Source organism: Rhinolophus sinicus, linkage group LG01 (genome assembly GCF_036562045.2).
Source record: "Rhinolophus sinicus isolate RSC01 linkage group LG01, ASM3656204v1, whole genome shotgun sequence".
NCBI lineage: Eukaryota > Metazoa > Chordata > Mammalia > Chiroptera > Rhinolophidae > Rhinolophus > Rhinolophus sinicus.
The window spans coordinates 41,818,961-41,837,629 of record NC_133751.1 but is presented as its reverse complement, the minus strand read 5'-3'; the positions used below and the strand labels follow the sequence as shown (position 1 = coordinate 41,837,629).

The window sequence follows — 18,669 nt, the reverse complement described above, 5'->3', positions numbered from 1 at the left end:
CATACGTTTTGTAAAAACTGGCATGTTAATTTTAGCCCTGTCTGCCTCATGTAATTTTTGATATATAGAAACACACTTAAAATTGCAACGTGTATAAACTTTAAATGGTTTTTTGAGATTTTTTCCTGTTATTGACTCAAATTACATTTGTTTTGACATATTTTAACAATCAAATGTTTGTTTCACAAATGTAAATTCAACCAGATATCTGCACAGCACAACGGACACATGAACTTATTTGGTAGATTTATGTGACTTATCTATATAAATGTACACTTCATAAATGCTGTTTTTAGCATTCATTGAAAAAGAGTTTATATACGAAGACTATGAAATATTATGACACATAACCAACAGTTCATATCTGTTGCTTCATTTTCCTTTCCTATTATTTATTTAGCATTTATCTTTATTATTTATAAATTCAATATCACTAGTAGATATATAGATCTTCTAAAAATTAATGAAATGGTGTTAGGGAAGCACTATATCCTTCAAATATAATACAGTGCTAGTACTATTCCACTAATGATAAAGACACATTGAAATAATTTCACAGTGTACAGAGTACTTGAATTTGGTCTTTATAATCACTCTAAGTAAAGTTGAGACACAGAAATTATATCAATTACCTAAGGTATATCGATCGATTAATTGATAGATATAGATTGATAACTATGTTTTTAGTCTACCTTTGGATTAGTAAAAATCTCTAATATTCATTTATTCTTCTACTGTAGATAGTAAATTTTAATTTGAGCTATTAATTTGATCAAAAATCAGCCAATGTTTTGTAGTACTAACTACTGATGAACAATATTCGCTGAAAGGATGGGTTATTCATAAACGATCTATAGTATCCCACCTTCTCAACTCACACGTAGTACTTTGAAAATCATTGAATTTCTCAGTAAAAATGTATTGAGAACCTAGGAATTTGCTAATTACTTGAGAGGACATAAAGATAATTTATCTTGAAATAGCATAATTTAGCTGATTCAAAACAAGAACTATCTTGAAACTGCTCAACTCAAGGTGGCATGAGCTAAGTACCAAAATAAATGGTTCAGGCAAAAATATCATAGGATGGTATAGATAGAAGCCTACATTTTTCTGCCTGTCAGGAACTTGGCAAAAAGATATTCTTGTATATGCATCTAACTATGTATATGACTATATTTTTTAACAGATTACATCATGCATAAAGTGTATAAAAATTCCAGAAAGTCATCTGTAATTCATTTGTTTTTTGAATCTCTGTACATAAGTGCACCATGATTCCAACATTGGAAACTACAGCTTTAGGTGTCTAGTTGGGTAGAATGAAAGGTTTTGGAAAGTTTAATGAAGTGGACAGACTTTATATTGTACAGGATTTAGGTGAATTGGAAACAGTGGGTGAGACATTCTGAATACAAATTCAACTTTTACAAAATTATGTAAATAGTGAGGGCACGTACTAACTTCCCCAATGTTGATATCTTATAGGCTGGACCCCAGGGAAAGAGAGATGGACTCCTACATTAAAAGATCTTTTGTGAATTAAAAACACCCTATGGAAACTTTACAAGTAAGTATGTAAGACAATCAACATGGTGAAATATTGAGGGATTAGATCAGTGCTAGAAACCACTCTTAAACCATGCGGAATAGCTACAACCACAACATATAGATTGATGGCCTTGACCAAGCCAGAGAATGGATTGTTACCCTAGCCATAAATGATGTGTTGGCAGAATAATGATGGAGGCCAAAATGTTGAATTGTCATAAGAGGATTTCTTTCTATCTCTTAATTGTATCATGGAAGGAGCTGATGCTTCCCTCATATTATAAATTGTAAGGCTCTGACAGTCAAGCCTGTCAAGTCACTTTATGCTGCCCAGAATGCAATAGAAAGTAGGAAACCATACATCTGCTTCTATTTCCTTGAGTTTTATGCCAGTAAACACTGTTCTAGTACTGCTATTGGCGTTTCCTACTAATTCACATTTCTTTGTTTAACTGATAGTAATAAGAATGTATACTTCAGGAATTGATGGGAAATCCATTTTGGAGGACAGATGTCCCGTTTGGAGAGAGAGGAAAAAAGTGATGCAGTATGTCTTTTTTTTTTTTGTAATAAATTTGGGCTACAGATTCATGTAAGGATAGGTTTGTTATGTACCTTCAGGGTTGGACTTCTCATAGCACTTTATTCAATACCAAACTTCAACACAGGCAATTTTCCTTTTAGTTCTTAGAGTGGGATGAGGGGTACTTATGATGTGATTCCAGCTTTATAAAATGTATCATTTTGAAGTTACTAAGTACTAATGTGTTCCCTAACCTTTTTCTTCTCTCTCTTACAACTTTGGATCTATAAAAACTAAAACTCCAGGTCACTAAGTCACTAATATGTGTATACCAGTATATAGTATATAATGCATATAATGTATATAATGTATAGTATATAATGTATAGTATATATGTATATAAATCACTATGACTATATTCTAGTCTGCAGCTTTGCCCTTCATTTAGTTTTTAATTTAAATAATTATGTTTTACATTTAAAAATTTCATTTAGTTAAGTTTACAAATCCGTCTATAAAATTTTATTGTTTCTTGTTTCTGACCATAGTTTCAAGTTTGTATTTTATTTCCTTAAATAGTGCTATGCATAGGTTTTAAAAACACTTGTCTGTAATTTCTGTAGGTCTGATTCTGTTGCCATGGTGGAAGAATGGCAAGTTCTCACTCATGGTGAGTAGTATTTTTTGTTTTTGGTTTGGTTTTATTTTTGATTTTTGGTGCTAAAATGTTTGACTAGTAACTACTCAGTTTTATTAGAAAATTAACTCATGGAAATTCTGTGTGGCTTAGGATAATAGTGGGTTTCTCTGGAGATAATATGTTTTTCTTTTGTCTGTTATTTTGGGCACATCCAGCCAGGGGCCATATTAAACTCTATAAAGATTTTGAGGGTTTTGGGAATTCACAGATATTATGAATTTGGGTTGCAAACCTATTTGAGTCCTGGCTCTCAGAGGTAAGTCTTTTCCACCATTGCTCTCCTCAATGACAAAGCATACATACTATATATCTTAATTTCTTACTTATAAGTAAAAATGACATAAACAGGTTGAAGATAAACAAAATGATTCATGGTAACTATTCAACTCAACTGATATTGAGATCAGTCATTAAGATTTATAGAATTTATGGAATGTGTTGCCTAATCCAGCAAGTCAGATGCATTGAGGTAAAATATTTTTTCCTGTATTTTAGTTTGGATGGACTCCAGGAAAATTGAGGTAAAATTATAAGATGAATAGAAATCACAGAACACTTTAATTGTCAAATTAGGAATTATGGATGATATTGAGTTGGTTATGGAAAATCATTAAAGTTTGTGTAGTTTTGTTTTTAGTATGGGGGTAAAAAAGAGATTTTCCTAGGATTATTCTACCAACAATGGATAGAAATGTTTTAATTACTTATGGAAATCTGGAGATAAAGAGATCAGCAGAGTTCTATTATGGTAAGTCAGGTGAGAAAGTCAAAGTTTGAACTAAGGTGCTGCTTCTGAGAATGAATAGGAAGGGCCAATAAGAAAATGATTGTAGGATTTGAATGAAAAGGACTTAGCATAGTATAGTATCAAGAGAGAAAGGTCAGAGATAAATAACGTCTATCACCAGTAATAAACCGTTGATGTAGTCATGAAGTGTCACTCATAGCATCAAAACCTTTATATTATCAACTTATCAAGGTTAACAGCAACTAGACAAGACTAAGTTATAACAAATTAACAGTTGTTTTAAAGCCATTGATTATTTCTAAATGTCTGGGAGCAGAAAATAATCAAGACAGGATCTATTTTCTGTTTTCCAGTGTGTGTGTGTGTGTGTGTGTGTGTGTGTGTATTCATAGTATTTCAGCATGAAGATAAATAAACTAAGGATTTTAATTTGATGTTTATTACTTTTTTCCTTAACCAGTAATTTGTAAACACTAAGGGTATATAAACATTATGAAATATAGATTAGGGTCCTGTATGTTGAAAAGTCTACTCAAAATAAATATATTTCCTCTATTGCATTTGTAAAATTTTGAATTACTATTATGATTGCTTCTACTTCCTCTCTACTTCCAAAGATAAGATTTGGACATATTTAAGATTAAACCTTCCTACCAGCTAAAAACGGAAGAAAAGATAATCTTTGAAAAAAAAATCCCAAAACAGAATTTCTCCCTACTTAGTAAAACAGCTGCTCCTTCTGACTATTTCAGTGTATGGTTGAATAAAAATTAAATATATGATGCCCTGATGACAATTTTTCAATTACATAAAATGAATAAACCATGATGACAAAATGAATTACCAACACTTCCCACACCCATACATGAACAAAATCAATTATTTATATTATTTTATTGTCTTCCATCTTTAAGACAGAGCCCACAAATGAGCAATATAAGAGGCTGATCATTTTTATATACCAACTCTTAATTACATGACAATCACAACCTAGTTATAAATGACAATGCAAACTTATCCTAACATGACTGCAAGTAACTGATGGACTGTGTACATATTGTGCCTTTGTTTTTCTCTTCTGTATTTACCTACCATATGGATTGTGACAACCCAGGAAAAGTGAAGTGATTATTTTTACTAACATTAAAGATAGGAATACTTAATGAATGTGAGTCACATATATTTAATATTTGCATGTTGTGTGCAATCATTAGGTTTATTTTGGTTTTATAACTATAAGTACTCTTCTTTTGTCTGCAACTTGCTCTCTAGCTATGGCTTACTCTGTTTATTTTTAAAATGGATTATTCTGTTTTACTTCAGTAAACTCAGGCTAGCTGTTGTGTGCTCTAACATTTTAATAAAATTATTACTGTCCAATTTGTAACTTCAATCTCAGAATTTTCTGTTCTAATGGATATTTGCTTCATTTCGTTGCTGTGTCATATCTTATCAGTGCTTCTGCTTTCTTGATGGCTTATCTAGGGAAAGGAAAATTTGTGAAGCTAGTTATTGTTTGGGTTCTAATCCCCACCCCTTGCTCTTGACCACCGTTGATATAAACATCTTATTCACACCTGATACTGGGTCATTGGAGTAGGAAACTTGTCCACTGTCCTTTTTCCATTTGATACCCATAAGAATTGTTGGGTGATCTTGGCATATCTGGCATATGTGGGCAGCAACTGGTTTCACTTCACCAGTCCATAAGGATCCACAGGAGACAGACTTATTTCCCAGCATCCCATGTTAAAGCCCCTCCCCACCCCATGCCTCATTACCTTTCTAGGTGCAGTACTCAGACTTGGCTAAGTAAACATCAAGGCAAACCAAAGATTCATTCCTTAATTAAATACATGCTCCCTCTTGCAGAGCCCCAAGATCCAGCTGGGTGCTCCTGTGCATACCTATTGCAGAGCTGGGGAGGAATGACTCCACAATTTTCCTTCTAGGCAAAATATACCATATGGCCTTTTCATAGTTAACAAAGGGCAATTTTTCAGGTATCAAACTTAAAAAAAAAATAAAAAAAATCCCTGGATGAGCAGTGAGGACAAGTTGTACAACTTTTATTCAAAATTACCCAAATGGTCAGGGGAAATACACTGAGTATCTTTCATCCTATTGTATGGGAGAGTGAGAAGCCGGGTAGACAATACACGGGGGATGCCAAAAAAATGTATACAAGTGGACACTTTAGTCAACGTTACTCAATCAGTAGTTTGCTGTAATCAGAAGTGTCTGGAGGCTGATGGTAACCACTTTTGTCGCCTCTTGTAATTGCAGAAGTCAAAAGTGACTTGTACTAATCTTTTGTTATTGGTATATATTGAGTATTACAATTTTAATAGTTTTTTCCTTTCTTAAAATGTTTATATATATATATATATATATAAATAAACATATATATATAAATATATATACATATATATATTTTTTGTCACCTGCTGTAACTTAAATCATCAAGAAAGCTACCCTGTGTTATTGAGCATTCTCTGACACTTTTTTCACTTCAAATAGGTTGAAAACAGTTAAATTTTTCAAACTGATCAAATGCTATTATTGTTAATGCTCTTCTTTTTTGAAATATGCAACAGTTTGAATGGTATAGAGTGTGTAGGAAGAAAAACATTTGGGTGGTTTTATTTGACATGTTGTGCCACACTTATGGAAGCAGTGTCCATCCAGTTATTTTCTGTAAGCATGTAATCTACAATTACATTAAAATTGTTTCTACTCCCTTAATATATCATTATTACATTTTTGTGGTATAAATCATTATTATGATTTTCACAAATCTGCACTTTACATTAGTTAAAATATATAGCTGTCAGTTGCCCAGTTACCTTACTAAAGAGATTTCAAAGTTCACTCTGTATACCTGACAAGTTATTTTTGAAATTCAGATTATTAGTTCATATTTGAATTTATATTACCCCTCAATCTGAACTTTGACATAAGTAGTTCTAATTTGGAGATATGTAGTTTGTTAATTCCCATTTTTTTTCATTATTGATATCCCAAATAGATATTGCTTCCTACAAATTGCTGACCTTACGATTGGTAAGAAATGTTTTCAGTTTTATATCTCACATATGAATGGTATTATATGGTTCTGACTTATTTCTTTTAGCATATGATTTCAACATCCACCCATGTTGTCGCAAGTGGCAGTATATCATCTTTTTTTATGACTGAGTAATAAAACTGAAAGCAACAAATGAACAAGACAAACAAATAAATCTCATAGATATAGACTAGTTTAGTAGTTACCAGAGGATAAGTGGGGAGGGATGTGGTAGAAGAGGGAAAAGGGTGTCAATTATATGATGATGGAAGGAGAACTGACTCTGGGTGGTGAGCACACAATGCAATATATAGATGATGTATTATAGAAATGTACACTTGAAAGCTATATAATTTTGCTAACTTACTGTGTTTCCCCGAAAATAAGACCAGGTCTTATACTAAGGTTTGCTCCAAGAGATGCATTAGGGCTTATGTTCAGGGGATATCATCCTGAAAAATGATGCTAGGGCTTATTTTCCGGTTGGGTCTTATTTTCAGGGAAACAGTATGTCACAGCATTAAATTTAGTAAAAATTAAAACAAAACAAAACAAAAAAACCAAACCATGTTGGACTTTAAAACAAAACAAAACAGAAGAAATGCAAAACACTCCTTGTCACCTTGGGAACTTTTAAAAAAATTGCTCGATAATTTTCTGTGAGCGATTTAAAATACCCATGGTTCACATTGCTAAGTACATGACCTTTGTGTCACTTTTGAGCTTCTGTGATCATTTTGTCAAATTTGTCATATGCATATATACCATGGTAGATATATAGATGTAATTTATGATGTTAACCAAATCGGTGATCAAAGGCATTTTTTTCAATAATGTAATAATTGTAGAAAAAAGCAGCTGTTTAACCCTGACATTCTAGATAATTCATTATTTGAGTGAATTTAAAATAAGATTTGTCAGTAAAAAATATATATTGTCAATCTATATAAATCAAATGGGTAGGAGTGGAATTAGCTATTTATGTACCTCCCTGAAAGGCATTTTCTCATCTCTGCCATAGTCCTGAAGCCCCTGATTTTAATATTTTTATAATTTCAGTCCTAGCATCGACCATCTTCCACATACCACTCCTAATACTAGCTATATCATGTAACAAAATGAGAAATATGGAGTGTGCTGATGTTTGGTAGTCATAGAAACTCCTAGTTCAGGTCTTTCCAAAACTGTTTGTAAATCAGTCATATGTACAGTGTCTGAAAAATCATCCAAAATTGGAAAATAGGGCAAAAAGTGGGTTGACATATACTTTTAATGTTACACTAAGGCAAAGACCACTGAACATTATTTAGGGGAATGTACTTAGATTGGTTCACCATTTACCATTGATTAAATGCTCAGACATATTGAAATTACAGATTAGCTTGCAATTTTTTGTCCAGAAAAGATATAAATATTTTCTGTCTTTATAACACATAGATAGCCCAACGATTGTGTTAGCCTTTGTGAATATTAACCGTTTTTGTAGACTACCCTATTATCCTCTAAATACCCTAGCTTCTCAGCTGTTCTTTTTATCAGTTATAGTGTCATTTCACTGAAACTCTCGTTAATGAATGAGTTAAATAAAATTTTAACACGCTTCTTTTTCTATTTTTGTCTGAGAGTCATTAGGTTAAGCTCTTTGAGAGTTACAGTTTCAGAATAGCTTTTGAAATAATGTGGATATCTGTACCACATTACTGGCTCCCACATTTCGATCTAGTACTGGAGTGTCCATAGGATAACAATATATGAGTCCAGGATAACATGAAGGAAAACTCAACAAAATTATGACGTCTATGAAGGTTTTGCTCTGTGTCCTTTTACTAGTACCTAGTTAATGCCTCAGCCTTGTTAAATGGATGCCTAGCTTCATCCATTATTCCTTTCCTAATCTTCAAGACCCATCCTTATATTGCTTCCTCTGAGTCTTTTAGTCTCCGCAATCTGCAACTCAGAAATAATTTGTTTCCTTTCTCTGGTAGTCTGCTGGTATTTTCACACTTCTATTTATAATGTAAATTCAGTTCCTGTGTCACTCTCATTAACCTATTGTTTATTTGGGCAGAAATCCTATCATAGTCATTTCTGTTGATCTGGCTCCTAACTTACTGGCAAATAGAGAATATAAACACAATGGAAGATGCTGACTCCTCCTAACTCAACAATGAATGAATAATGAAATAATACATTAACAGTGGAAAGGACCAAGTCATATTAGCATTGAGGAAAATAAGTCGACCTGATACAAAGACAATAGAGGGTTGTGTTGGAAGAGGATAAGATGGAAAAAATAAGACAATAATGGCCAAATCAGGAATGACCTTGCATACGGGATTATTAAACTCTTTCAATTGAAATAATTTATTTCAGTATCTTTATGTTAGGTTACATATGCATTGCCTCTGTGAATGTATAAAAACCTTTATATAAATTGTTTAATTGTCTAAAACTTCACCCAAGTCAACATACACTGTATACAGTTTGCTATAAAACATTGTTTACAGATCTTAAAACATGTGCAATTAAACAACAAATATATACCTTAGTACCTGGAAAGATTTAATAAGAAAATAATTTTCAGTTATGCTATAGTTTAGAGTGTATGAAGAATTACATTTCCCAATTTAACTTCTAATATGAAATAAAACATCCTTTTTTTTATTATTCCTCTCTTGAGGGAATATTTCAGATTCACTGAAGAACTACAAGATAAAAGACAAACTTTTTTGTAGAACTTTTTCAAAGAAAAATTTATTTTTGAAATATGAGGTGTTTTTTTTTAAGTTCATATGAATTGCATCCTCTTTCTGTGTCAGAGTCCTGACCTGCTCCTGTGCTGTGCCTTACTTTTTTTCCCCCCCAGCTTTTTCTGCTTTTCTTTTATCTCTCTCCTTGTTAAATTGTATTTTCTGTGCAGAATTAGACCTGAAGGTTTTAACTTTTTTCAGTTTTTCTTAAATCAAGTGTGGTCCCAATCAGGTAACTGTTTGGAAGAGGTAAGAAATAGAAAGAAAGGAGTAAAGGGAAGGCCATGCTGAGAAGAAAGACCAAGGCAGGAAGAGAGAGAGCGTGCAATTCTGCTAGCAATTAACACAGGGTGTCCTTTTTGCTTCAGGATCTAGATAAATATTTGGTTGAGTAAAGGTAATGACTCATAAGCTACCTCTGAAATCCTTTTTATCTATTCTTTTTGCATGAAAATGTCTGAGTTAATGGGATAACTACATTTGCAGATGTTATCTCTGCTTTAGAAGTAATATTGACCTAGCCCAAAACTTTCAGAATTTGGAAAATTCTACAGTGAGTTCCAGGTAGATAAATCTTCAAAAGTTCTTTTCTCTAAACTGTTACAATGGACAAATAACTAAATATTAGTGCTCTAAATTAAATGTGCATCTTCATTTTCCTAGTTTTTCTTCTCTTACTTTTATTCAGTGATCCTAAACTGATTTAATCCAATACTTTTTGCTTGTTTGTTTCTTTGTTTAATGAAAGAGGAAAGGCACACACCTTTGCTTTGTTTGCAAAATTCAGCTGCCCACCCACCAATCTTTCATTTTCTTAAGTTTCTGATTGGTAGATTAGATTACAGCAATTGCTCCGACCCTCCCCTTCAGAGATTGGCAATTATTAATTAAAGACAAGGAATTGGATCCTGGTTTCACCTTGATAATCAGATGCTTTCTGGGAGGTCTACTGGAATTCTTTTTCAGTGGGTTGATTATGATAATATTGAGACAGGACATTTTAAAATGCTATACTTAGAAATGGGTCAGGAGGAGGAAAGCAATACATTTCTATATTGAGGGAAACAAAAGAACTTTAATCAAGAGTTATTTTACTTGCTCCTCCCGGAATAAAAACTTGGGAACTTTACCAGCAATTAAATCCATCTGATACATATTTATTAACTTTGTATATCCGTTGCAAACTTAATTCTGAAAACCTCTGTGAAAACTACTATTGTAGAAAAACAATTCAACTAAGTTATGTAAACTGTGATACTAGAGAATAAGCACAAAAATAGAAGAGTGAGGATGGTTAGAAAGTTGGTATGTTATCTAGAACTTTCCTTTTCTGATCTCTGCCTAAGAAGATATTTGTTATCAATTGTTAAATTGAACTGCTTAGGTAGCATTTGCTTTTCAATGATCCCTGTTAGTTTTGTTTCTCATTGTTATGGATATAGTAGATCATTAGTTAGGCTTATTAAAACATGTGGTCCTCCAGATGAGTGCTGCACTTCCAGGATATGTGATAGTTTGTGCAAGTCCTGAGACAAACTTCATCTCATCCAATGTGGGCTGGTGTGTGAGAATGACTGTTTGGTGAGCCATCCCAGCTCCAGCGCTAGCATCTGCAGCTCAGCACTGCTTCATTTTACTCCACCCGTTCTGCATACAGTCACATGTGTAGTGATGAAATCTTGTGGTTTAACGGGACAATGGTCCCCCAAAGAACAGCAGTCATTTTTTGTGTGTTTAAAACTGAAAAAATCTTAAGGAAAAGTAAAAAAGGATAGTTTTAATTTAGATAAGAGAAGTTTTGGAAAAATAAATAGTAGAATAATGCATTAGCTCTTGCTCTGATATGGAAATGACAAATATTTCATAAATTTTATGTTTAAACAAAAGAGAGCGGGAGAGAGGTAAAAGGGATGGGAAAAAGCAAAACAAAACAAAACAAAACTACCATTTACTTCCACACAAATTTTTTTCAGTCTGGTGAAAAAGAACTCTATTGAAATTTGAAACGAAGCAAGAATGGTTGCATGAGATTTGTAAATAATTTTAGTTCTGTATTTATTGAATATTTAATATCTAAAAGGATCACTTGATATATTTAGTTAAGCTTCACGTCATAGAGTAAGTAATGTAAATTTTTAAATAGTCTTCATGTATTTGGGGCTTTATTCAGGAATATAGCCTTCACGTGTTCCAAGTATGTACTGTATGTATGTATGTATGTATGTATGTATGTATGTATTTTAAAAGATTATCAGTTAAGCACAGTTATTTGTCCTAAATTTTGACACCTATGTGGCTGATATTTCTCTGTTCTCTCAGTTTCTTTAGGGTGTCTGATTTTCATTTGTTTCCTTGATTATAGCTTTCTCTATCTTTATTGTTTGAGTCCCTGAACTTGCTAATAGTAATAGTAATAATCATCATCATAATAATAATAATGTATTTTCTGATTGAGATACACCCATTGAACATTCTATATGACTTTAGCAATTTTTAAAGTAAATTTGCATTTTTATCACATTGGCAAACAACGGTATATTGTTCAATAGTGTATTGAGCAGAGGCTCGTTTTTGGCCAGTTTATGAAGCCATGGCCTCCTTCTAATAGATGTTTAGGTCCCCCAGATATATGTTGTTCTGGAAAATGATCACGTATTTCATATCATTTCTGTAATTTGATTAACAGAATTGGTTGGCAATTTTATGTGACTTTGCCTTTATTCTAATGGGATAAGTCCCCCCACTGAGTAGAAGTTGTGAATTTGTAAAAACATGTATTAAAAAGTGAATGCCATATGGTTTCAAGTGGGTGCTAGACTTATTAGGGGGACCACATTGTAAGTTATAGAAATGTCTAACCACTATGCTGTACACCTGAAACTAATATCATATTGAATGTCAACTGTAATGGAAAAAAAAAGAAGATATTGCCCATTATACCATGAACTGCTGTGAGAGTAGCAAGTAAGAAGAGCTGGTTTAGATTTGAGCCACATTCTCAAAGATATGCATGGTGGCCAGTGTGAAAGTTCCTTTGGCCATCACGCCATTCACCAAGAAACTTGGGTGAGCTGCTTTAAGCATCACCACAAAGTCATTGATGCCCCAAAGTAGTTCATCTTTGGACCCTCAATATCGGAGGTGGATTGTGCTCACATTCCCTCCAGGATTTTTGCGTGAGAATGTTGTTTCTGTTCCAAAGACCCTTCGGTATTTTTTTCTGCCCCAAGCAATCTTCAGATGAATAAATAAGACAAGGTTTTCCTAACAGGTTTGCAACAAGATATTTATTTATATTTATGAACAAAAAGGAAAACTCTTGACCTAAATATACTTTTCCAAATGAAAATATGAAACTTTAGGACCCCTAAAGATAAAGTGTATATATCAGCACACCATAAGCACACTATGGTACAAATAATTGTATTTCTAACCCATAAAGACTGGGTGTGTGCATGTGTGCGTGTACTCATTTTTATATACCACAAATAATACTGCTGTAATTACTAAGTTCCCACAATAAAATTATGTACTTTTAAATAACCAACAAAATTACAAAACCTTCTTTGCTGTCCATAGGCCAGCAGAATCTTTAACAGTGCTTATTTAGCCATTGATTTTTCATAAGAGTCTAGGCTAAATTGAATCAGTTAGTCTGTAATGTACAAAACTCAAGAACACGTCAAGTATAAAAAGGAGAGAACTGATAAAACAAGAATGGCAAATGTTGACACTTAAAAATATTTGAAAAAAAGTTAGGAATTCATATGCTTCTTTTCATATTTTTAAAATTTCATTATAAGAAATATACCAACTTCCTCATCAACAAATTATGTGTAATTTTAAGTGATGATTCTTTTTTCTTGGATGACATCACTACGTCATGGAGAAAATGTACTCTTTCTTGTTTTCAATACATGTTAGTTATTTTTACACGTTCACTGTTACTTAACTGCTAGGGAACATTTTCTGCTTTCTTTCTAAATATCCTGTTTGTTCATTTATTTAAACAAATTTAAATTTTTGTTTGTAATTAAAGTGTAATAGCTTTCCATGTTTCAAAAGTAAAAACAAAATAAATTTTGACAAATCTAATCCCACCCTGTCTTATTTATCATTTTCCCTCTCCGACTATGGAAAATCACTTTCTTTTTCTTCATGTCATTGCATTATTTCTTTACACAGACACTAATATACATTTTTTATTTCATTTTTATTCCTACATATGAAAGTAGCATACTATATATTGTCTACTATGGTCTCATTTATTCACTTGGCAATATATCCTGGAGCTCTGCTCACACAATTTCATAGAGAATTTTTTCACTTTTTTTATAGTTGTGTAGTTTTCCATTGTTTGGATTCACCATAATTTATTTAAACAACCTCCTGTTTATGGTCCCTTTTCCTTCACACTGAGAAGAAAAAAATTGAAATTCTTACCATGTTTTGTAAGCTCTACATGATCTCTCACTTCCCTGTTTTTCTGATTTTATGCCACTTTTCTCCATACCCACAAAACTCCAAACACATCAGCATTCTTTTCATTTCTGGGGAATTTTAAACCAGTGCTTTCCAATCCTGAGTCCATCAAATTGCTAAGATTAGTTTTAATGTACTAATATATTTATTTTTCTATTTTTTCCTTTAGCATTTTTGTAAATTTATTTTTCAATTAGAGTTGACATTCAATATTATTTTATATTAATTTCAAGTGTGCAGTATAATGGTTAGACATTTATATAATTTATGAAGTAATCCCTGATTAGTCTGATACTCACTCACCTGGCATATACACTCACCTATACATAGTTATTACAATATGTCTGTTATTATTATATTACCTATGCTGTTACTATTACCTATTACATCCCCATGACTATTTTATAACTACCAAGTCGTACTACTTAATCCCTTCACCTTTTACACCCAGCCTCCAACCACCTCTCCCTTCTGGTAATCATCAGTTTGTTCTCTGTTTCTGTTTTGTTTGTTCCTTTATTTCATTCTTTAGATTCCCTATGTAAGTGACATCTTATGGTATTCATCTTCCTCTGACTTATTTCACTTAGCATAATACCCTGTAGGTTCATGCATGTCTCAGATGGTAAGATTTTGTTTCATTTTGTTTTATGGCTGAGTAATATTGTATATATGTACCATATCTTCTTTATCCAATTGTCTATTGATGGGAACTTAGGTTGCTTCCATATCTTGGCTACTGTAAATAGTGCTGCAGTGAACATAGGGGTGCATATATCATTTCAAATTATGTTTTGGATTTCTTTCGATAAATACCCAGAAGTGGAATTGCTGTGTCATAAGGTAGCCCTATTTTTAAGTTTTTGAGGAACCACCAAGTTGTTTTCCATGATGGCTGCACCAATTTTCAATCCCACTAAGAGTGCATGAATACCTTATTTTTCACCTTTAGATATATTAATGGATAAATGTCTTATAATGTTGAATTTAATTTGCTGTTTTTTTAATTAAAGATTTGTATTAGTTTTCTATTGTTGCCTATTTTATTGTTCTATTTATGCATATATATATATATATATATGCATAAAACTAGTGGCTTAAAACAACATACAATTATTATCTTACACTTCTATAGATCATAACTCTAACATAGATCTCACAGGGTTGAAATCGATGTGTCAGCAGGGCTGTGCTACTTTCTGGAAATTCTAAGGGAGTATCAATGTCCTTGCTTCTTTTATCTTCTAGAAACCGCTTATATTCCTTTGCTCATTGTACCTTCCTTTACCTTCAAACCGAGCAATGTTTCATTTCTCTGACCATAACTGGGAAAGGTCTCCACTATTAGGGACCCATGGTATTCGATTGGGCCAACCTGGACAATCTATGATAATCTCCCCCATTTTAAGGTCCTTAATGACATCTGCAAAATTCCTTTAGCCATGTAAGATAATATATTCACAGGTTCTGGGGATTAGAATGTGGATATCCTTGGTGGGAGCCATTATTCTGCTTACCACAGGAGTATTGAATTTATATTTATATACAAGTTTAATTTAATTTATATTCATAAACAAGTTTAGTTTGTACTTTTATTTTCTGTGCTGAATAGACTTTTTTATGAAGGCTAATTGATAACATGAATGTGGTAGCTTCAATAGTCTTTATGATTAAATTTACTTGATAGATCTCATATGTAACATAGTGTATGCCCAATGATTTTTGCTATATTTGGATAATTATACATTTTTCAAAGCATCACATGGTCATTTATTTAAAAATGTATTTATTGATTGCCTAGCCACCATTGTACTTAAATACAATATAGGAAAATATTTACCCTCATATAGCACTAAGATCAACAAGAAAATGTGTGTTTAGTTATGGAGTTATATCTTCTAAAGAGGAAAAAATAATAAAGGAGGAATTATAGAGGATTTCAATTTTAAGCAGAATGACCATGGAAGGATTCTTAAAATTAACATTTGAGTAAAGCCCTACTGTGTGTAAGGAAATAAGCACATGGATGTATTGAGAAGGACCAGAGGGACTCAAACATAGTAGAATGGGATGGAGTCAAAGAAACAATAGGGAACATTATTTATTTAGAAATCTGTAGGTCATAGGAATGACCTTTTATTTTACTGTGAGAGAGACAAGTTAACATTGAAAATTTTTGAGCAGAAAAGTGAAACAGTTTGACTTTAGTTTAACAAGATGATATTGACTGTTACATCACATTTAAGGTAGACAAGAGTGGGAGCAGAGAATCTATTGAAAACTTTAAGTTCAAAGAATTAATAGCTTAGGCTAGGGGAGCTAGCAATAGAGTAAGGTATGGTTGAATTTTAGGTATACGTTGCAGGTCAACTGGTGGATTAGATGTAAGGTATAGGAGAAGAAGACAAGAATGACTACAATATCTTTGGTCTTAGGAAATAGAGTTAGAATTAAGTGAGATGGAGAAGTCCGTAGGATGAGTAGGTTTAAGGAAAATGTTAGAAACTTAGTTTTGGATGTGTTAGATTTGAGATGCCAGTAAACATCCACATATAGAGATATTGAATGGACAGTTGGATATAAATGTTTATGGGAGAGATCTAAAATTTAAGATGTGAATTTGGGAGTCACCAACATCGGTGATAATAGTGACTTGGGATAACCCAAGGAATGATTGTAGAATGAAAAGAGAAGAGGTCCAAGGGCTGAGTCCTGAGGACCTTAAATATTTGGACATCAAGGAGAAGAGACACCAGCAAAAACACAGATAGTGCCCAGAAAGAAAAGTAGGTTTCCTGAAAGTCAAAAGAACATGTTTTAAGGAGGAAAAAGTGACCAGCTGCATTAAATGCGGCTAAATCATATAAGATAAGGACTGAGGAGAAAGATGGCAGCACCAAGGAAGCTACAAGAGAATAAGAGAGTGAAGGGGATTCCTCAGAGAATTTAAGGAACTCCTAATGAATGCCTAGTTAGGCCTTTTTTCATGGCATAGGCACCAAGACCTTGCTTTCTGAAAACAAAGGTGAGATGGGGCAGGGTTGACCAGTTTTGAGGAGACGAGTCTATGCGTGTATTTTTTTCCTCAGGCATTGGTGCAGCACCTCATCTTCAGATACTTGCAAAATAGATCTCAGGTTCAGGTATGGCTCCATAAGTAAGTCACTATGTGGATAGTAGGCTAGATCATAGGTTTTATAAGTGCATGAACTTCATATTAGATGATGCAGAACTGAGTCATTCTAAACAAAGTCAAGAAAATAGCTTGGTTGAGATCATACTAAAAGAAATAATGCTATTCTGTTCCAAAGTGTCTCCAACTAGTAATGACTAATGAAGTGAGAAATTGGTGAGAAGTCAATACAGTTGAGAATGTAGTTATTAAACATTTATTGATATTACTTTGATTACCCTTATTTTATTAACAGATGACAACAAATGCTGTGGGACTGTTTTTAATTTTTTTAAAAAAGATAAAGTCTGAAAATTCAGCTCTTAATTGAGCAATCTGGGGCATTTTGGTGAGCTTACTAACAAAAGTGTTATTGGAAAAGTAAGTATAAACCTTGATTTGAAGCAGTTTCAAGTAATAATGGGTAAGGAAAAATTTGATAGTGTAGAGACAGAGGGGAAATTGCTAAAGCAATGAGTAGGAGATAGATGACCCTGTCTTGGGCACAGATAGAAAGGTCAACCTTGTGAGTAGCCTGGGTAGTGTTACGGGACAGAAGGCAGAAACTATGAGCACAGTTGAAAGTAAGTGAGTAGAAGTGGTTGTACAAGTTCATGAAACTCCCCTGTCATTAGCTTCTATTTTCTTAGTGAAATTATTGCCAGATTGAATTCCTTACATTTTTTTTATAAAGGTATGATTATTTGTATATTTAGAAAGCCTTTCACACTAACAAAATTTCCAAATTTGTTACCATAAAATTTTCTTAATACTTTTTACTCTCTTTTGTTTTTATTACCATATCTCATACATATGTGTGTGTGTGTATATATATATGTGTATATATATGCATATATATACACATATATATGTGTATATATATACATATATATGTGTGTGTATATATATATGTGTGTATATATATATGTATATATATATATATATATATAAAAATTTTGTCTCACTTTTTATATTTATTAGCCTATTTGGAAGTTGCCCATTAGAAACATTTTCCAATGTTTCTAATTAATTCAGTCAAACATGATTTTAAATAAAATATTTTAGTTTATCCAGGTTATCAACGAGTTTCATACATATCTGTAAAGTAAGATATTGATAGACATAGCTACATTTTTGTCCCTTTCATTCACGGTTCCTGAAAGGTAGCTAATCTCCAGCTTGAGGTAAAAGTTGAAACCAGAATTTAAATAGTGTGCTAGATACCCCTAACATTTCTAGATCTTCCTCCCTAAAGCAGGTCTTGTTTCAAAAATTCACCATTCACCACCCTCACTCTTGGGAATTTTCATTCTTTAGGATTTCTATTATAAGAAACAGCCCTATTTATTAATACACCAAAACACAACCTTGCCATAAGAATCGTCCTCTGTGAATAGTCACAGAAACTCCTTTACTCTCATCTTTCTCCTTGTTACTTTGTTCTCATCCACTTATCTACCTAGCACACACTTCCACAGTACAGTTGATAATAGAGATAGGAGCCCTTCTAGTCAGTCAATGTCTTGGAACCCATCTCTCAGAAGTCCTGGCAGTGAATTAGGAAACCAGCCTGTAATTAGCATGCATTGCCAACACCTGTGTGCCTCTGCCCTTCACTATGGAGTTCAGTACACCATACAGTAGGAATGATCAGTTCTGGGCTTCACATCACAAAT

The 18,669-nt window shown here is 32.9% G+C and overlaps 1 long non-coding RNA gene across 1 annotated transcript in view; it reads left to right on the top strand.

The window, feature by feature from the left end:
• The first annotated feature begins 1,487 nt into the window (after positions 1 to 1,487).
• The window catches only part of LOC141572251 (uncharacterized), a 218,528-nt gene continuing 201,346 nt past the window's right edge, over positions 1,488 to 18,669 (top strand). Inside the window, exons 1-2 of the long non-coding RNA XR_012497564.1 lie at positions 1,488 to 1,570; positions 2,698 to 2,744. This is a non-coding gene — a long non-coding RNA (uncharacterized LOC141572251). The remainder of the gene's footprint in view (positions 1,571 to 2,697; positions 2,745 to 18,669) is intronic.